This window comes from Monodelphis domestica, chromosome 4 (assembly GCF_027887165.1).
Source record: "Monodelphis domestica isolate mMonDom1 chromosome 4, mMonDom1.pri, whole genome shotgun sequence".
NCBI classification, from domain to species: domain Eukaryota; kingdom Metazoa; phylum Chordata; class Mammalia; order Didelphimorphia; family Didelphidae; genus Monodelphis; species Monodelphis domestica.
In genome coordinates, this window is record NC_077230.1 from 42,746,762 (window position 1) to 42,766,462 (window position 19,701).

The 19,701-nt window shown below is 37.1% G+C and overlaps 1 protein-coding gene across 2 annotated transcripts in view; it reads right to left on the bottom strand.

The window, feature by feature from the left end:
• Nucleotides 1-911: 911 nt before the first annotated feature.
• Nucleotides 912-19,701, bottom strand: part of SMPX (small muscle protein X-linked) — a 91,241-nt gene continuing 72,451 nt past the window's right edge. For both annotated transcript variants that reach the window (XM_007493426.3, XM_007493427.3), the window contains one exon: nt 912-1,341. The gene's annotated coding sequence lies outside the window, so the exon portion shown is untranslated. The remainder of the gene's footprint in view (nt 1,342-19,701) is intronic.

The following is a 19,701-nucleotide window of genomic DNA, read 5'->3' on the forward strand; positions in this document are numbered from 1 at the left end:
ATGACTGGTTAGTATCATGTTGCGAATGTGACTTAGCCACATGTTCACAAAGGGAGATCCTTTTAAATAACTTTAAACCTGGGGCAGCTGAGTAGTTCAGTGGATGGAGAGCCAGGCCTAGAGATGGGAGGTCCTAGGTTCAGATCAGGCCTCAGAGACTTCCCAGTTGTGTGACCCTGGGCAAGTCACTTAACCCCCATTGCTTAGCCCTTACCACTCTTCTGCCTTGGAACCAATACATAGTATAGTATAGATTCCAATACAGAAGGTAAGGATTTTTTAAAAAATAACTTTAAACCACAATCCAGTTCCTAATTGAACAGGCATAATAATTGAAGAATACAATGGAAGAATTTAATACTTTAATATAATCAAATAATTATAAATTCTAACTGAAACTCCCTGATGATAGCATAATAAATAATTAATATAACTAGAACAAGATGTTTAAGAGATGTTTAAAAAGATGATGAGGCCTCTTTGTGAGAATATTTAATAGAAAAAAAGCTAATATGGCTTTGGTTCCAATTTATGGGATTGAAGACCAAAACATAACTGATATCACTTCATTAACCTTAAACTATCAAAATATGTGGAGAATTATTTTACATTTATAGTTAACTTAAAATCTGGTATTGAAAGTGATCATTTTATTGATGTGAAAAATAAAAGAAATTGTTTCATTCTTTTCACTATTTATATCCTTAGCACTTCACATAGTGCCTCAAATACAGCTATCAAATGAATTTTCAGCAACTCAGGGCAATGTTAATATTTTTGTCTGGTCATCAAGGAGCCAAACGGTGCCTGCTTGATTAATGCAAAAATGTGGTCCATTGTCTATTCTCTAACTTTTTGCCCCATTATTTCACCTTGAGAAGTATGTCAACATGACAGCATACCAGATTAACTTGATTTACATTCTATATTTATTTGACATTTACTTTAGCTCATAAAAAGTTACAGGTAGAAGAACTAATATGCACTTCATTCCTTTTAAATATTGATAAAATATCACATTGATATGACTTCCAATGAAAATGAATGTGATATAACATTGTGTTTCTGTTCATTAGATCATAATTCATTTTAAAACAACCCCTCCCTCACCCCCAAATAAGTCTTGCCTGGATACTTTGTTCCTCAGGTGCCATAAGCATATTTTAAATTAAAAATGGCAGCCAACAAGAAAGAGAAGACATAAATATACAAATAGAATGTTTCTTCTGGAGTCTCTTGCATTCAGGAAGCCAATAATCTTTGTACAAATATATAAAATATCTTAGTGATCTACATTCATTGGAATCCATTCTTTTTCTCCTTGTATCTTCAAGTCAGGCCCTGCAAAAGGAAAAACCAAAGGATTTCTTTTTAGTTTTTACAAGTTATTTTTGGGAGAAAGTTGATAAATGAATCAGAGTAGAAACAATGAAAAATTGAAGCTCCAGCTTTCCTAAGACATAACATCCCCTCAGTGCCAATAATCAAAGTGAACTTGAAGGGGAAGGTTTATAACATCAGCACTTGTCCAGATAACAATAAATTGCAGGCAAATGGTATGATTTCAGACTCAGAGTTTGTTTACTCACACATAATAAGCAAATGTGTGGAATGGAATTTCATTTGGGCAATAAGGGAAGATAATCCTCACTCATTTCTCAGGGACTATTCTACATTTAAATTCAGGAGTAGGATAGAAACTAGATTATAATCATAAAGAGTTACTCTGAGTTTTGAGAGGCTGGGGTTTGATCAAGGTCACATAATATGTGAATACTGAACTCAGGTTTTCATAGCTGCAAGACCAGCTTTCTATCCACTATGCCACTGTTATTTCTTAGGAATTCAAGCAAAAATATCAGAAAGGATTCCCTGGCAACTTTGATGGCTGCTAGTAGAGTAAGACACCCTTGTATGTGTCTTCCCCACATTTGCATTTTAAGAGGATGCTTGGGGAATCTATATCACTGTCTGAAAATTGTCATACTTGGCAAAAAAGTAGTTTTTACTACATTCTTCAGGGATAATTGCACTAGAAAGGCTGTATAGTATGCTCAATATCGTCTCATCTTTGAACTAATTAACCATTTTGGAGAGCAATCTGGAATCTTGCCCTAAGAGTTATAAAACTGTGTATACCCTCTTTGACCCAACAATATTACTACTAGATCTGTTTCTCAAGGTCATCAGAACAAAAAAGAAAAGAGTTGATAGATTCTAAAATATTTATAGCAGCTCTCTTTGTGGTGACAAAGAACTAGAAATTGAGGGGATATCCATAAATTGGAGAATGGCAAAAAAAAGTTGCTACATTGTGAGAAATGATGAGCAGGTTAATTAAATTTTTAAAAAACATGGAAAGATCTGAGTGAAATGAGCAAAATCAAGAGAGTATTCCATATAGTAACAGTAATATTGTTTGAAGAATAACCATGAATGTCCACCTCCAGAGAAAGAATTGATTAATATAAATATGCATGACATGGTTTTACATTTGCATTTTCTTTGTCAAATGATGTCTTCCATAGTGCAGGATGGGGAGGAAGGGAGAGAGACCCCTTGGAACTTTAATGTGACAAAAAATAAATAAATTTGTGGAATATTATCTTTTAAAATCATCTCACCTTTTCATTGTCACTGACTAAATAAGAATAAAAATTAAGCCTGTGAGAAAGACCACTAAAGTTCCAAATTATGATACTGGTCAATTATGAGAGCACAAGCAATGAACAAGTTCCCAGAAAGTCATACTTGGTTTCCTTGTTCAATATGTGAATGAAAAGCTCAACAAAAGCAAAGGGGCCCAGGTACTACTTCTTCATATGGCAGCAATACCCCTCTATTTGGAGTTGGGGAACCTTGGCTTGAGGTTCTGGCTCTGCCATATGCCAGCTTTGTCCCTTGCCCTCATAGTGGGCACTTGTCCCTTTTTAGCTTCAGTTTTCTCATGCATAAAAGGAAAGGCTTAGATAAGACTAGGATTTCTTAACCTTTTGAGGGTAAATGGACAAATGCAAATCCATTTGGGTCTTGTAATGTTGTGGAAGAAAGATTTGGAAGGAAAAGATTGCAACAGAGCTGGAGTAGCTTTGTCTCCTCCTTTCTCAACAGTCTTTTCTGGTCATCATTCCAAGTAGAATGTTCTCTTACTGAGTGGGTAACTACCCAAACAACAGCAACAGTAATGAAAGGTAGCCAGTTGAAGTTGGTAGAGAGCTGCTTTTGTAGCCTAGAAGACATGAGTTTCAATCCTGATTGCTGACATATACAGGCCATGTGATCCTGGACAAGTCACCTAACCTCTCAATGCCTGAGGCATTTATAAGACTGTAAGTTACAGAGCAAGTGCTGATTGGCATTGGTAGAAGTTTCCTCCCTGGGAGTAGACTATACCACTGAAATCATAGTTCTAGTTCAAATAATAAAAAGTAATAATTGGTATTCTGTAGTATTTATAAGGGTTTCATAGGGCTTTACACAATTTTTTATTTGAGTCTCACAACAATCCTGTGAAGTAGACTCTACAAGCATCATTATGGTTACTTTCTCAATAAGAGATCAATAATTAGCATCTGAGATGGGATCCAGTCTGTTCTCTCCTCATTCTGGACCCAGCAATCTTTCCATTATAGTATAGACCCTTCTAAAATTCATACCCTATCCCTAAGTTGCTGGATTTTGCCTGTAGAAGATTGAACTGTACATGCCACATGAACAAAAGAATAGACTGTGTCAAAAGAAGAAAGAAACACATTATTCCTCTCTTGTCTAGAGTATTATTATTGCTCCGTTTGGAGATCTCTTTTCCCATTTAGAACAGACTAATGTTCACTGCATTCCCTCTGGAATACTGAAAGGAAAACTGGAGAGCCAGATCAGAACTTAAATCCCAGTTTCCACAATTAATAGCTGAGTGAATGTAGATGAGCCAGTCCCTTAACCTCGCTGAGTCTTAATTGCTTCATCTAAAAAAATGTTAAAGCATCAACTACCTCACTGGGTTGAGGAGGGGACAAGCGTTTTGTTGTAAACCTTAATGTGCTATGGACAAGTGTCTGATTGGAGCAGGGAACATCAGGACACTTTCAGCAAAGAACTGTTAGGACTTTCATTATGCTTGGATTCAGACAGGACTTGAGAATATACCCATAAGTAGAGGGAGGCAATTAGGGCTTTGTCCCTAGGGGAACGAAATGTAAAGTGATCTGAAACAACTAAGCTTAGCACTTAATTAATAAGAATAATTAAATAAGATAAGAAGTTCCCAAAAGGTACACTTACTTCCTTTACCTAAAGTGAGATCCTTCCTGCCTCTTCCTAGGTCTTCCTCCTTTCTCTGAACATTTTGTGAAATGTATCCCAGGAGCCAAAATTGTTAGTTGTAACTCAACGGAGTCATGCCACTAAGATGAGCTATAGCTTCAAGGATGGTAGGCAATGATCTTTGCTCTCAATTCCAATGCCTAGTGGGTATGCAAAAGATCGTGGTATATCCCTGCAATAGCTTACTTATTCCTTCTACCTTTACCCCATGTTCTGAGGAGGATAGGAGGGTTTTCAACATTTGCCGGTGCCAACCTTGAAAGAGACAATACATGTGCTAAAGAAAGACTTATCATCTCAGGCTCAGAGCTCTAGATTTGGACGCTCACATAGAAAAAGGAAGAATTTGGAATGAGCGTGAAAGCTAAAATTGTCCCATCCCGTAAGCCACGCTTGTTGTTCTCGTTGTTTGAATGCAAGTGCATTGGAGCAGAAAGCTCTCTCCTTAATGTGCCCTTTAGGAAGGCAGTTTTACTGCAGGGGCCACAGCTGTCAGATCCTTGCATTCCTACTATTCTGTTTTTGGATGGCATGTACAGGCATATGGGGAAATCTGAGGTATTCTGCCAATGACATTTGACCCACACACTAAAACTCCAAACACCCAGAGATCAAATGTCTAAGCCATACTTGGAAAATTCATGTTTTGCTGAGTGTGAGAGGATGCATTGAATACCTCTCCTTGTGTCAGTATCTCCCCGTTAGTCCACACTGAAAGCATGTGATGTTTATTTCTCGCCACAATCCATTAATAGATATGTTACTCATTGCTGCCACCGTCCCCCATGCATCATTTTAGGAAATGTGGATCCCTCCGTGCCCTTTCTTTCATTCGGTACTTTGACCAGACACTCAGCTAGCTCTACACTGCTGTCCTTCACTTCATACATGGTGTTAAATCACAAACCTAGAAACACAGGCCAGTTTGAAAAGAGCCAATGGAAAGGAAGCGCCATATGCCCCCTGCTGCTGCTCGCCGGAACTGTGAACCAGCCCACATAACACATAAGGAAGCAAACTGGCCAAGACTGAGCATTTGGGAGGCTCTGGGAAATTAGCAAAGGGCAGGAACGTGCCAGAGGTTTCAATAAAAGCTGCTTCTGAAGACCAGAAACACCCACAAGCTGAAATTCAACAGACTTCCACTAAGGACCTACAGGGATCTTAAACTGGGATTTGTCAGCTATTTTCTTAAACATTTTAATGGCTATTCCAATATAATTGGCTATACTATATGTGTGTGTGTGTGTAAACATATAAAATGTTTAATTTAGGGAATTAAAGGGGGCAGTTTCTTGTCAACTATTAAAAAAATTTTAATGACTATTCCAATATAATGACTATACCATATATGTAAACATATAAAATGTTTAATTTAGGAAACTCAAGGGGCCAATTGCTTGTCAATTTTTTTTTAAACGTTTGAATGGCTATTCTAATAGAATTGGTTTCCCTTGTGATCCTATGTGTTTTAGAAACATTATTCTGAGAAGAGGTCTATACCCTTCATTAGACTATCGAAGGGGTCCATCTCACACACATTCACAAACACACACATTCATGCCCATACAAAAGGTTCAGAACTCCTGATCCAGTGTGTGTAGTGAACTGTGCTGGAGTCTGGGGAGACAGAGTAGAAGAGCAGTTCCTGCCCTTAAGGAAGTAACCAATCTAATAGCTGATTTAAGATGGTCAAAAGCATTTAGGTCAAGTACAAGTTAGGATGCAGTGGGGATAAAGGAGAGGTCCAGACAAAATGCTCTAGGATAATTTGAGGAGGTGCTCACATTTATCTGCTCTGGACTCTTTACAAATAAACCCAAGGAAATGGGTCTGCTATTAATAACTATCCTATATAAAGAACACAGTGTCATAGGAGTTAGCACTGGAAGGGACCTTAGAGGTCCTCTAGTCCAAAGGTTCTTAACTTAAGTTTCATAGTCTTCTAAGAGGTCCCAAAATAGATTTCAGGGGGACCATGAATATGGTGGGAAATTCTTTATTTCCCCTTATATTATGTTTTATGTTTATTTACATCTTTATTTTCTCTAATTGATATTTAGCATTTCTTTCCATTTATTTAAAATTATTATTGTGGGAAGGAGGTTCATAGGCTTCCACAGACTACCAATGTCACAAAAAAGGTTAAGAACCCCTGATCCAGTTCAATCATTACAGATGAAGAAACAAAGGATGAGAAGTGTCCGTGACTTGCTCAAGTTACATAGGAGATAAGTTGCAGAGCTGAGACACCACCCTGGATCTTCTGACTAAACCCAGTGCTCTATCTACTACTCTGGACTGTAGTTTGTTGGGTTTTTTTTTATATTTTTAAAAAATATTTTCCATGATTTATTTTCTTTCCCGCCTCTCTTCCCTCTCTCCCGCCAGAGCCGATAATCAGTTCCACTGGTTATACAAATGTTATCACTTGATATCTATTTCCATATTATTCATTTTTTGCAATAGAGCAATCTTTTAAAACTAAAACCCCAAATCATGTATCTATATAAATGAGCAATGAGTCATAAGTTTTTTCCTCTGTTTCTACTCCCACAGTTTTTTCTCTGGATGTGGATCATTGCATTGCTACTAGTAGCAAAGTCCATTACATGGAGCATTCCACAATGTTTCACTTTCTATGTACAATGTTCTCTTGGCTCTGCTCATTTCACTCTGCATCAGTTCATGGAGGTTCTTCGAGTTCATATAGAAATCCTCCAGATCATCATTCCTTACAGAACAATAGTATTCCATCACCATCATATACCACAATTTGTTCAATCATTCCACAATCAAGGGACAAGATTGTAGTTTTTAAGGAACTTCATTCTACTGACTTCTGGCCACTTTAGTTCCAATGTTAAATTCCAATTCTGTATTCCCAAGCACTAACCATTGTCTCATATCTTTGCATTTCTTACAGAAGAGCATGCCTCCTATTTCATGACTAAAAATAAAGACTCACTTCTTAGATCAGGAGCAACCTCTACAGACTTATGCCCTTCCCAGTTTGATAATGAAGTCCTAATGATAAAACATATTCTCATATGTCTGAAAGAGTTATGGATTTAACTATTATTTTCCTAATTCATTAGGGAAGATAAATATGTTGCATGAGGCAGAATTCTTTATCCTGGGGGTAGGCAGTGCATTAAAATACCTCTAAAGTTCCTTCCAACTCCATATTAGTCTATCATCCTAAATACAGGTGCAGCAGAACAAACCATTATGATATAGTCAATAAAGTGTTAGTCTTGGAGTCAGGAAGACGTGAGTTCAACTCCTGCTCTGCCAATTTTTAGCATGTGACTATAGAGATGTTACTTACTTTCTTCCAGTCTCAAGTTCATCTGTAAAATGAGCTCATTAAAACTTATGATACTCATCTCACAGAGTTGTTGTGAGGGTCAAGTGAGCTGTTGTATGCACAGTTTTTTGCAAACGTTAAAGCATTATATGAATGTTAGAGGCACAAAACAAAATAAAACAAAAAAAGTCAAAGGCTGTGAGGTGATGTGGGGGAAAGTACCAGATGATCCTTAATGTCCTATTAAGTGACCTCTCCACAATACTCTCAGTAAGAGAATCCTGAGTTGTCCCTTGAATTCGAAGTGGCCATTCTACATGGAATCTTATAGCTTCCATCACTGCCTGCCTCACACTGATATATGTGATATGAGGTTGCAAGGAACCCTTCTTGAGAGATATATCTGTGAACCTCTCCCTACAACTACCCTGGAAATGAAGGATATCCTACACAAGCATCAAGGTACAGTACATGCCTCCAATCTTTCTCTGCCTACACCTACAAGACGTTGCTATGAGTGCTAGCAGTGTAGTGGGCTGGGGCCAGGACTTGCCAGGAGTGCCCCAGTATAATGGACTTTAAAGAATATAAATAACAAATAAAGCTCCATTTAAATTTAAAATTCTGTGATCTAGGGGGTAGCTGGATGGCTCAGTGGATTGAGAGCCAGGCCCAGAGACAGGAGGTCCTAGGTTCAAATCTAGCCTCAGACACTTCCCAGCTATGTGACCCTGGGCAAGTCACTTAACCACCATTGCCTAGCCCTTTACCACTCTTCTGCCTTGGAGCCAATACCCAGTATTGATTCTAAGAGAGAAGGTGAGGGTTTAAAAAAATGATAGTAAGATAGAAGTACGGGTTAAAAAACTGATACAGCATCCACAAATATACCATACATATTGACTATACAAATTCAAATCAACAGTGAAGTGTTCAAATGTTTATTTCTTTCCAAATATTTATGTTTCTTCTCACAAAACACAAGGCATTGTATTTGTGACTACAAAGACAAAAAGTAAAATCATATCTTTCCTTGAGGGGGCCAACATTCTACTATGGGGTCATAATGTATACAGAAATAACCAAATCAAAGGAAATTAATGGACAGAGAAGAAATAACAATTGAGAAGATTAGAGAACACCCTCAGAAGAGTTGTTAGCAAAACTGAGTCTTACAAGGAGATGGTGGATTCTGAAAAAGGAGAAGAGGGAGTATATTTTTTAAATATAGGAACAAAAATTTAATAATAACTTGAAGAGCTGAACAAATATTTCCATCAATTGACTCATCTAGTCCTTTTAGTCATCATGGAAGGTGGCTTTTACAAATGTACAGAGATAAGATAGAATGTCAAATTCAGGGAGTAGCTAGTGGTTGAGTTTAATGGGAACACAAAGTATGTGAAAAGGAGTATCCTGAAGTGAAACTGGAAAGGTAGGTAGGGGCCAAATTGTATAGGACATTAAATGCTAGGCTGAAGAGTTTGTATTTTGTCCTAAAGGTTTTAGAGTAGCCTCTTCAGAACTAAGCCATATCAATCACCAACTAGCAAATCAAAGAGATTTATGATGTCCTAAAATAACTTGTTTCAGAGTTCTTTTTAGACACTTTTAAATATGGATATGTACATATTTGTATAGATATATCTGTCTATTTGTGTACTTATATACACCCACAATTAGATCCCTAATAAACTGGATCTCATTAAAAATCATGCCTTGGGGCAGCTGGGCAGCTCAGTGGATTGAGAGCCAGTCCTAGAGATGGGAGGTCCTAGGTTCAAATCTGGCCTCAGACACTTCCCAGCTATGTGACCCTGGGCAAGTCACTTGACCCCCATTGCCTAGCCCTTACCACTCTTCTGCCTTGGAGCCAACACACACTACTGACTCCAAGACAGAAGGTAAGGGTTTAAAAAAAAAAAAGCATGCCTCCTTCCCATCCTTACTTTACATTTAGCTGTGATAATCTGGGGTATTATACATGGGACCATATGATTTATGGTCATTAGCTGTTTGGCACATAGTTCATTTGGACAGATATGTAGAGGATATACAAAAGAAGGGAGGTCTGGAAAGCAAGAAGGCCATTACCATTGTCCAAGTATGAAGTGATGAAGGTTCTAATTAGAATGGTAATTATGTAAATGAGAAAGGAGGAAGATACTAGAGAAGCCAGGGAGATAGAATCAATGGGACTTAATAATTAATCAGATATAGTATGAGGTAGAGGAAGGCAAGACTGTTTGAGGAGATGGTGGTAACTCCAAAACTAGGAAAATTTAGAAGAGAAGTTTTATGGGAGGAAGAAGATGGGATCCATATTGGACTTCCTGAGTCTCACCATGGTCCTGTAGGGCTCAATGTAGTAAGGATGCTAATTACAGAAGTCTCAAACGAGTAAAGGTGTAAAGAATGGAATAGGGGGAGCATCTATGCCTATGTGACTAGGGCATGTAAGTATTGATGTTCAGGAGGCAGTTTGAGAAGCAAGACTAGAGTTTAAGAGAAAAATATGGACCAAAAAATTAAATCTGAAAATCATCTGCTTGGAGCTTTATGGAACATTGGAAATAGTTGAGTTCAAGAGATAATATAGACTAAGGGAGATTGAGTACAAAGCATTGAAGGGGCATGTGTTTGGGGTGGAAGATGGACTGCAATCCAGCAAACTAAAAAGAAACAATCAGGTGGTAAGAAAAGAGCATGGTGAGACAATGTCTTAGAAGCCAAAAAGCAAGGAGGAAAAAGTGATCAACATTATAAGCAGAAAGGTCAAAAGAAATGAAGACTGAGATTTTTTTCTCAAATTTGCTTCTTCCTACTACTAGAAGTTATTTATATAAGGTTGTAACCTTCATATAATGATTCTCTCAACCACTGGAAAATGTTAACTTTCTTATTCTTTGGTTAATTGGTTAATTAGTAGTCACCAGAAATATTCTACCTCATTCCTCCAAAGGACTAAAATACAAATTTTTGCTTTTGTATGTGTTTCTCCTTCAATTCTCTTCATTCAAGATTTTCTAATTAATAATCATATTTCATTTCTTTATGCCTTTACTCACTTGTTTGAAATTTCTATAGTAGAGACTACTAAGAAGCCTAAGCATATTGTGCATGTGTGTATGTGTGGTATTGAGAAAAAGATGATCAAGATTACTGCCCATGCTCCTGATTATATTAATTATTAATACTTAGAATCTTCCCAGCACACTTGCCTCTTGGTATAAGCCCCAAAAGCCCATAATATGTCCCAGACTCAAAAGAAATGTTAGTTTCAAAGGAAATTTTTTAAAAGACTGATTAAAAAATAAATCAAAGCTCAAATCACTTATTCTGTGGTTTGTTCTCAGGTTACTGATCTCCATGACAGTGATAATAGTAATAATAATAATAATTCATATTTATATAAAACTTCATGGTTCTAAAGGCAAGTCCTTTATAACTATTCAAAAATATAGGTAGTCCCTCTTGACCACTCTTCTCACCTGATCACATTGAGCTGCACAAGTCTGTCTCCCCACACAAATACCCCATTCATATATGTAAGACTGGAATTAAATATAAATTATTTGCTAGTTCTGGCAATTTCTCTATCTATCTATATCCCCTCCTCCTCAGGGCAAACAATCCAACGTTTGTACATCAACACAGTTTTACTTTCAACAGAATCAAACACAGTGGAAGAAATGAGGGCTTTGATCCTTATACCCAATATACCATTGTTATATTAGGGGAATAACTCAGGTATCAAGGAGAAAATCTGTTCTCCTACTCACCGGTCCATTAAAGCACCCCGGGGATCTGGTTTGGATGTGTCAGGGAGAGATGAGATAAGCCTAGCTGTTCTACCTCCATCAACAAAAGAAAAAAGTATGATTATTCCCCATTTTATAGCTGAGGAAACTGAGGTTCAAAAGGCTAAAGTGATTCACCTCAGGATCACAAATGCAAGTTTCCTGACTCCATGTCCAGAGTTTTTCACTTTCAATCTGGCAAGGGGAGGGTGGGGGAAGGCAGACAGACAGACAGACAGAGACAGAGACAGAGAAAGCTCTAACCTAAAAAGGAAGTTTTCTGAAGTCTCTAGTATAGCAAGTTTGGGATAAGAATGAGATGGAGACTTCAAGCTCCTTTCTTGTTGGCTTATTCCTAAAATCTTTACCTTTGTAAAATGGGATTATATTTTCACCTGGATCATCTGATTCTAAATCTAGTGTGCTCCTATCCTGACACAGCTTCTCAAAGAGAAGTCCTTATAAACTAGCAGTGAATAAAAGGTGAGCTTGGACTTCCAGGAAATCTGGACAAATTCATATTGAATCCTTAACCAACATTCTCTGATGCTCTGGGACCTCCAGGGAATTGTGTTTTTCAAGTGGAAATATAAAATCTATTTTCTGGTCTCTTAATGTGTTGGTGTTTATGAAAAATGGGATTTTCAAGGGAAGAATCTTAGTAGATTTAGAACTAAAGCAGATCTGTTCGTGCAGTCTATACTCTTCATTTCAAAGACAAGGAAACTGAAAGCCAAGGAAGTTTTTTTTTAATTACTTGCCCAGACATAAGAAATAATACTCTCCACATCTAGAGAAAGAACTGTGGGAATAGAAATCCAGAAGAAATATATGATTTATGACTTGTTTAAATGGGTATATAATTTGGAGTTTTGGTTTTAAAAGACTACTCTATTATGACAATGAGTAATATAGAAATAGGTTTTGAGTGATCATACATGTATCCCAGTGGAATTGCTTGTCAGCTCTGGGAGGGGGGACAGTAGAGAGGAGGAAGAGAACATGAATCATGTAACCATGGAAAAAATTTCAAAACAAAATAATTTTTAATGACACCCAAGGTTCTGACTATTTTAAATAATTTAATCTTTCTTAAATTACACTCACTAAAAGTAGATCTATATAGAGGAGGGAAGCTAGGTGGTTCAGTGGATTAAAAGCCAGACCTAGAAACAGGAGATCCTGGATTCAAATCTAGCCTCAGATACTTCCTAGCTTTGTAACTTTGGGTAAGTCAATTCAACTCCCATTGCCTAGCCCTTACAGTTCTTCTGCCTTGGAACCAATACACAGTATTGGTTCTAAGATGGAAGGTAAAGGTTTAAATATATATATGTATATATATTATATATATTTAATATATTATATATATATATACAGAAAGTCCTAAAAAGTCTTAGTGTAGCTTTACATTATTGAATGGAATTATAGTATAGTATAGTATATTAACACTTAATAAACATGACTTGAACATTGAAGTCCATAATCCACATTTGGTTAATTGGATTCATTTTTTAAAATGTTCCAATCTTTAGACAGAGGAAGAAGTGGTCTACTCTCTTTCTACAGAGAAAACTAGACCTGGAGGAAGCTGTGCTTTCTGATTAATTGTACTGATCAGAGCAAAAAAGCCTTATTGTTCTTCAATTCATTGAAAAATGATCTAAGATACACAAGAGGTCTCTCCCCAGGCTCCTTTCCTCAGATGAATCCTGCTTCAAACATGGCTCTGAACAGAAAGGAGTGAGCGCAATCATTTTTTTTAGCTTGTTTGTTTTGTAATTCCTAAGCCTATTTGGCTTCAGCAAATTACTCTTTCAGTGAGTGACTCCAGTCTGGGTGGTTCTATTTTATTTCAGGTTCCTGAATCCTGAAGTTCACAGGAGGGATTTGGTCTTGCTCAATTTTGCTTTCATCAGTGCCTTCAGATTTTTCTAACAGATCAAGAGAGCCACGAACATCAGTGGTGTAGAGAAGTCCAGAACAGAAATGGACCAGATTCATCTGGATAAAATCAGTTTTATCTCTCCTGGCCTTAGCCACAACAGAACAAGATTATGCCAGCTAGCCTATATATAGGCTTTAAGGTTTGCTGAGTACCTTACCTATATAATCCCATTTGATCCTCACTAAGACCCAGTGTTGCTTGGTGCTATTATCATCCCTATTTGACAAGTGAGAACACTGAGGCTAATAAAGGTTAAGTGACTGTGTCCCCTAGCTGCCTCTGTATATGTAGTAGTAGTTCAGTTGCTTCCATCATGTCTGACTCTTCATGACCCCATATGGCCTTTTCTTGGCAAGGTAACTGGATACAGATGAGAAAACTGAGGCAAACAGGGTTAAGTGATTAGACTAGGATCACACAGCTAGTAAGTGTCTGAGGCCAGATAGGTCTTCTTGATATATCCACTGAGCCACTCCACAGTACTTGCCTGGTGGTGTTTGAAAGGAGCCCATTTTCCAGATGTTTTTGAAGCCTAGTTATATCCCTAATGCCTTATTTTCTTAGAGGAATATTAATATAGAAGCATCCTGGTCAGAAGTTGGTCTAGATCTATTTTTTCATGAGTGAAATGAAGGATCTGGATCATTTCATCCACTCAAATGTGGGGCGATTCAGTCCAGATCATTCAGTTCTTTCCCAGTCCCACATCCTATCCCAGATCATGGCTCCCCCGTGGCATCTGGTCCACCACTGGGGCACTGTCTGCAGCCAAGCCTTCATCGAGACCAGGAATCCTTGGTTGCTTTTCACAGTCTATCCCTTGGGCATTTTTCTCATATAATAAAATGTGTTAAAATACAGTGTTAAAGAAAAAACATTTCTAGGGTAGAACCAGTTAAGATGTGGGAAGATGCTAAGCAGGAGGCTTCTCTTCATGCTTTTCTTACCAGGCTATCTCAGTGTGTGCAGAGTTAAGTCTGTGGACCATTTATTAGGATAACAATCTGTCTTGGCTGTAGTCATTTACAGTAATAGAATAAAGCAAAGAGTATATGCAAAAGGGTACAGATGGATGACTCAGAGGAAAGAGAAGAAGGGCTAGAGATAGGAGGTCCTGGGTTCAAATGTGATCTCAGACACTTCCTAGCTGTGTGACGCTGGGCAAGTCACTTCACCTCCATTGCCTAGACCTTGTCCCTCTTCTACCTTGGAACCAATACATAGTATTGATTCTGAGATGAAAAGTAAGGTTTGGGGGTTTTTTTTAAGAGTATATACAATAAGGAATCTTAGTGTGGCTTTACATTATTAAATGGGATTATGTTATATTATGTTACATTGTGTTGTGTCATGTAATATATATATATATATATATTATAATATTTAGGGAAATGTTGAATTTTGTGCAGAAAGGGATTTTAAAAGCCATTGAGCCCCGATTCCTCTTTTTCACAGACTGAGAAAATTTCAGCAAATTGAGGCTCACAGATATAGATCTAAGGCTGGAAGGGACCTTAAGAACCTCTTTAGTCCAACTCCTTTGTTTTCCAAAAGAGGAATCTGAGGCCCAAGGAAATTAAGTGTCTTGCCCAAAGTGGCAAGCTGTACGTTTCAAAGGTGAGATTGCAAACAGAGGTCCTCTGACTCCAGAGCACAGTATAGCCCCTACATGACAGCTCTGAGGCCCTGAATGACTTAAGAACTTCCACTTACATTGAGAATTATCTAACCCTTGTGACCTTTGATAACCCAGCATCCTGCAATCGTCTGAATTTAGGGTTACCCTAGTTACAATAGAATTGAACTCTCTCCCTGGAGGGCCAATCTGCCTTGTCCCTGATGTCATCATATTTGAAAGCACAAGTAAGGCCTATTTCTTCTGGGAAATTCTCTTCCAATCAATCAATCAGACACCTTGCCATTTCAAAATTCTGACTCCTCTTCAATTTGAACTGAGAGAAAATATAAAATAAAGAGCTTCTCTCTTTAGCTCCAGTCCCACTGTGTTGAAATTCAGAGCAATTATGCTAGAATAAAGTTCACAGAACCCAATATTTTGTTTGTATATCTGCCTGAACCTAGGCAAAGAGCTATCTTGGAAATATTGGGACTGAGATTGTGGAAGTGATTCCTCTGATTTCTCATCGAATATTGAGCACTCAGTTTTTTAAAAAATCAAACCTTACTTTTTATCTCAGAATCAATTGAGCACACACACACAGCTCTGTATCCAATACTCCTATTGATTAAGTTCTGACACAACTTGTCTGAAAACACAAGTGTTTATACAAGAATTATTTTTATTTGTTCCTAATTTATTCAGTCAATAACCATTTATTGAGCTCTTCATGCGAAGCTTACCATTTAGAAAGGGGATAGCAGGCAAATCAGCCTAGATGAAACAGCCAGGCTACTCAAGGGAAAGGGATAGCATCATGTGCCAGATAAGTCAAACCAAACTCACTATTACCTCAAACAACATCTCCCCTCAGACCCTGGTGGAGACAGCTCAGGACCCTAAATCCAAAAAGCCTTGGAAATAACATCTCTGAAACTAAAGAGCCTGTACCTCCATCTCCCCTAGCCATTATCAAGGGGAGAAATCACCACAAAGAAGGGGCCCACATCTGTTGTCACCAGCTGATCAATGACCATGAATAGGCACTTAAGGGAAATATTGTCCATGGGAACAATATTAAAAGAAACATTTCCATCTCCTTTGGACAGTGTAACTTTTCCATCTGACTTGCCACTGAGACCCACTGTATGAGTCATCTGCTCCATTAGAATGTGAGCCCCTTGAGAACAAAGATTGACTTATTTTTTTTATTTGTATTCCCAACACTGAGCACTGTGTTTTGCACCCAGGAAGTGCCTAACAAATGCTTTGTCCATTTTTTAGGACACAGATACAAATGTAAAATAATAGAAAATAAACAGGAATAGAAATATAACTGAGACAGGGCAATTGGAGTTTTATTTCATGACCTTAGAATTTGGAGAATACTAAAAACATCTGCTTTAAGTGCTGTGCTTAACAGAAATTTGGAGTCTACATTGAGTCGCTACTGTTATGCCTTAGTACTAGGTCCTTTTTGGTTTTTGAAAATGGGGTAAATGGGTTGGGATTAAAATTACCAGGCACAAAAGTAGGAAACTAATTGGATCATTTAAGTCAGATTTATTCTACCTACCTATCTATCTATCTATCTATCTATCTATCTATCTATCTATCTGTCTGTCTGTCTGTCTGTCTGTCCATGCATCTGTCTGTCTATCTAATCTATCTATCTTTATCATCTATGTATCTGTCTATCTTTCCATCTATCCATCCATCTACCTACCTATCCATATCTATATCTATATTACTAGGAATGTGTTGATTTTCATTTTGTATCCCTATAACTAACACAATTCCTGGCACAAAAATCAGTACTTTATGAATAGCATTTGAATTGAATTGATCTATAATAATATTTGGAAGATATAAAGGGGATAAAATGGATAGCAAACACTCCCTAACTGTTTATAGGTAGAAAGATATCAAAAACTAGAAACATGTGCTTGATGTACTTGCTAAGAAGAATAGGGATGCCTAGACAGAAAGACATACAAATAATGTTATTCTGGAAACTAACAAGAAGTAACAGACCAACATGGTCCATTATATCTACCCTCCTGCCTTATTCGAGGCTCAATATTACTTTATGGATCTCTTATATTGGCTCAAGCAATGAGTGTCCCCATGACCCTTTAAATATTATCTGACAAATCAAAGGAGAGCTCTCCTGATTTGTGATTTAGTTCAAATTTTCTGGGTAAATCACATTAGGATGCATTTTGAGATCCATTGTTACTTGAGATACATTATTGTATTCCCCTCTAAATTTTCCCATGAGCCCTAAATAGTCTTCTGTTATTTGAATTTCCCTTTCTTTGAAGGTCTTTTCCTGGTTGCTTGCAGAATTTGTTGCTTTTGAATGGAATTATTCAATTTAACCACTATGTGTCTTAGAGTTTGCTTCCTTTAGGTTTTTTTTTGGCGGGGGGGAGACAGGGTAACTGAATGGGGATGCCTGTTTGTTTTTTCTGGAGGCAATCTATACATTCTTTCAATTGATATTTCACTTTCTATGTTCAAAAGACCTGGGAAGTTCTTACATAATGGTTTTGTGATATCATGTTTTTCTGATATGATCCATAAGCTATATCTAAACAACCTATTTTCAAGATCAATATGCTTACTTGAATAGAGAACATGTTTTTTGATGATGTTATTGTTTTTTCTTCTCTTTTTCTTTTTTTCTGTGAATTTGCACTACCAATTGTCCTCTCTTGTTTCTATGGTGAGAATTATCATCACAGATTGAAGTTTTCCTATTCTACCAATTATTTCTGCTGTGTATGCCATAAATTATGCTCTAATGGTTCTCATTTCTTTTTTAAAACCACTTAGAAACAGTGCATTGCAATTCCATATTCTCCCTAAACTCCCCAGAGTCCCCTGTCTCTTCAAGTGCTGAGTCATTTTCCTTTATTTTACTAGATCTGGAGGCCATATTTCTATCTGCTGTTAATGTTTTCTTTGTTGATTTATTTGCTTATGCTCAAAGTCTGAATTTTCTTCCTTCCGAGATTTTTGGTAATTTCAGTCTTTTTTCCCTATATGTTCCCTTTTTGCTCACTTTATGACTCCCTCCCCTCTATGATGATTTCCCTGAGGACTAGATCTTAAAGTGTGTTAGAAGACTGAGATGATTTATGTCATTTGGAGTTTGGATCTCTGGGCCTCTGGAAGGAGAATGAGATTCAAGCTCAGACAGGTGTCCTGACCCTGTTTCTATCTTTTCCTCTGCTTTCCTGTAGAAATCTGCCCCAGCACTGGTATCAAGGCCTCAGTAAATTTCTGCAGCTTAGTTTTCAGATCTTTGTGACACTAGAAAGAAGGAAGGAGATTAAGATGTGAGTCTGCATTTTGTTAGAGGCCAGTGGACCTCTGGTCTGTGGTATGGTAGGGAGTGCTTAGGGACCTCAGAGTAGATATTAATTTATAAAATTTTTAGCTTATTTTGAGTTTTGTAAACCATTGAAACTGCTCTTTCTTTGATGCACAATTTCTATTTTGGAGAGATATAAGAGGTCATGAAGATCAGAAAAAATGTCTAGTCCTCCATCTTGTTTAACCATGTGACCCCAGAATGTCTTCTTAATCAATAAATAAATAAGGTCAGTTAGAACCAGGTTAACTAATTTTGCATACTCATATTCAAAGAAATGGGCTTTCTTTTTTATCCACTAATAAATCAAATTCTTTTTTCATTATGGGCATTGTTTACCTTTTCCATCAAAGCACCATACCTGCTAATAATCAGTCCTCTTCCTGGGAACCAGTTTTAGATTGTAGGGCCCTAATTTTCAGCTTAAGAGGAATTTTACCTAGTATCATGTATATGAATTTAATTAAATTAGACTCAGGTAATAATTAATTTTCCAAGTAGCTTCCATTTTGAAAAATACTAATGATATATTCCACATTCACATACATAAGAAAAAAATCAACTATCTCATTGCTTTGGGAAAGCCACTTGATCTCTCAGAATCTTAGCTTCCATACTCATCAAATAACAATAAAAATTTCTGTTTCATCTACTTCACAAGAATTTTTGGAGTATCAAATGAATAATGGATTTAAAATTACAAAATGTGGAAGGTATTGCTATTATATTTCCCAAGGTTGACAATTTAGCTTATGATATGAAAACCACAGCAACATCCTTTCATCAGTGCGCATATGACAAGATTTCAGTTGTCTCTTTTGTTCTTTGAACCTTCCAATCTTTTAATGAACAGAGGCTGGCATATAGTCAGTGCTTAATAAGTGCTTATTGAATTGAAATATCAGATTCTGCAGAAATGGGATAGAAAAGACACTTTCCAAAGTAACAATACTTGGAAAGAGGGCTTGAGTGAGACTGGTGTTATGACAGAGTAAAAATTTTAAATCCAGGGTACAAGGAAGCAGTTAGGTGGCTCAGTATATTGAGAACCAGACTTAGAGATGGGAGATCTTAAGTTCAAATCTGATTTCACACACTTCCTTGCTGTGTGATCCTGGACAAGTCATTTAAATGCCATTGCCTAACCCTTACTGCTCTTCTCCTGGGAACCAATACGCTGTACTGATTCTAGAAAGAAGGTCAGGTTTTTAATTTTTAAAAGGGGAGAGGAACTTCTGAGTTCTTCATAGAAATTATTTTGATATATGTATATATTATTTTATATATTTTTAATATCTGTACATACATATATTTATGATCAAT